This window comes from Protopterus annectens, chromosome 3.part1, assembly GCF_019279795.1.
Source record: "Protopterus annectens isolate FY-2018-M chromosome 3.part1, PAN1.0, whole genome shotgun sequence".
Classification (NCBI taxonomy): domain Eukaryota; kingdom Metazoa; phylum Chordata; order Ceratodontiformes; family Protopteridae; genus Protopterus; species Protopterus annectens.
The window spans coordinates 1,864,270,849-1,864,273,041 of record NC_056732.1 but is presented as its reverse complement, the minus strand read 5'-3'; positions in this window follow the sequence as shown (position 1 = coordinate 1,864,273,041).

The window sequence follows — 2,193 nt, the reverse complement described above, 5'->3', positions numbered from 1 at the left end:
CCTGGGTTAGTTTCAAAACGTACTCCTACTAATGTTGTTTCAACCCTTTAACCCCTAATGTTCAGATCTAAATCTATGTTTACCACCTGGGACGAAGAGTTTTAAAATTAATGCTACATTTAGTTTCCAACAGAGATAAATTGCTAGATAATGCAGCCCAATATGATTGTTTGAGCTTAGCTAGCACACTAAAAAAGAAAGAACTATCCGAACATTCATGAACACTAATGAAATGCTCCACAATTTGACTTTCCATTCTACCTATTCTGATATCCCCCAAACGTTCCATAATTCTTTTCTGTACTGCTCTTTTTGTTTGACCTATATACCTTTTAACCCTGTTGCAGCTGCACTCAGTGATATAAACGACTCCCCCAGTTGCACAGTTGTAATAATCTCTGGCCTTATATGTTTTTCCATTAATATTAGTCCCATCTATATTTTTTATTTTCCTACATACGATGCGTTTCCCACATGGGAAACTGCCCCTTCTGATCTCTTCTTTATCTATTTTCCCATTGTTAATAATTCTTTCAGGTTCTCTGATCTACTATATGAAAATATAACCCTATGGGGAAAAATGCTTCCAAATTTTTCATCTGCAAGAATTATGGGCCAAAATCTATTAACCAGACCTCTCAGTTTCACTGAAAATGGAGAATATTTATTCACGAAAAATCTGTGCTCCTGTCCCTCGTTATCTATCCCTAAGTCATTCCTGTTGCTGCCTTATACTTCTGTTTGCATATAGGAATGTATGAGCCCCAATCCTTTTTTAACCCTATTCTCCACTGACAGTAAAACTGCCTCTTTATATCCCTCTCCAACAATTTGTCCCTGACCTTGCTGAATTAAGTTTCTAAATTATCCTTCTCTAAGGTGTTATTGGGTATCCGTAAGTAGGTTCATACTAGGCTATCTGCCCTAGGGCATTTATAAGCCTAGCCAGAATTTGTTTGGCTTTCGCCACCCATTTTAAATTAATTTTGCTATGCCCTTTTTCGAGGTTAGTATACTGTGCCTCTGTCTAACTGTGACACAGAAGTGATACCCGGGGTAAACCTATGATCTCCCATCCACTCATCAAGATACCTCTTGAAGAGCGTCAATGAAGGACTCTGCCTAACCTGGACTGGGATTTTATTCCAGAGTGAAGGGAGCTTCTGGGTTATGAATCTGTCCCTCCAGCATGTCCTGTTTATTTCAGTGCTGAGGTTCAAGTCTCTCAAGTGCGTAGCTCGATGAGATTTGGATTTTCTGAGGTGCAGCATGTCCATTAAATCCGGGTTGAACATGGCTTTATACGTCAGGCACAGATCGCCTCTGAGCAGGTGGTATGCCACTGAGTAGAAGTGGGGTTTCTTTAACTGGGCAGCATATGGCATCTGTTTGAGCCCTTTGATCCTCTTGGTGAGGTATTTTTGGGGTCTTTCCAGTTGCTGCAGGTGTCTGGTAAGGTACATCCCAAAAGGGGCATTGTACTCAATTATGGGCCTGATGAGGGATGAGTAAAAAGGCACGATTGATCTAGATGTGAATCCCTTCATGATTAGGTGGGCTATATAAAATGTTTTTCTAACCACTTTGGCCACGTGGTTGTCAAATGAGAGATTGCTATCAACTTGGGTCCCCAGGTCCCTAATTACTTCTTACGTACTTAATGGATTACCACCTATGTGGTAATTTGTGGGCACTTTGTTTTTGCCAAAGGGGATGACTATACACTTTTTGGCGTTTAGCTTGAGGCCATGGCTCTGGCACCAGTTGTCTGTTTCTATGAGGCCCTTTTGGAGGATGCTTGTGTCAGCTGGAGAGTTGATTATGGCACCCAGTTTGCAGTCATCTGCGAAATTGGTCAGCCACAGTCCTTCCGTGTTGGCCTGTACCTCCAAGAAATATATACCGAACAAGAGAGGTCTCAGGACTGAGCCTTGTGGGACGCCACTTGTAACTGGTTTGGAGTCTGACATGGCTCCAGCAATTCTAACCATGTGGGTTCTGTCCTTGAGCCAGTTTGCAACCCATATAGTGATATAAGGGTTTATATTTAAGCTGGTGAGCTTATCTATAATGCCCGAGTGGGGTATTGTATCGAAGGCTTTTGCAAGGTCCAGGTAGGCTGTGTGGACCACCTTCCCCTTGTCAATGGCCTTGGTGACTGTTTCAAAGAAATCGACCAGGTTTAAGAGACAG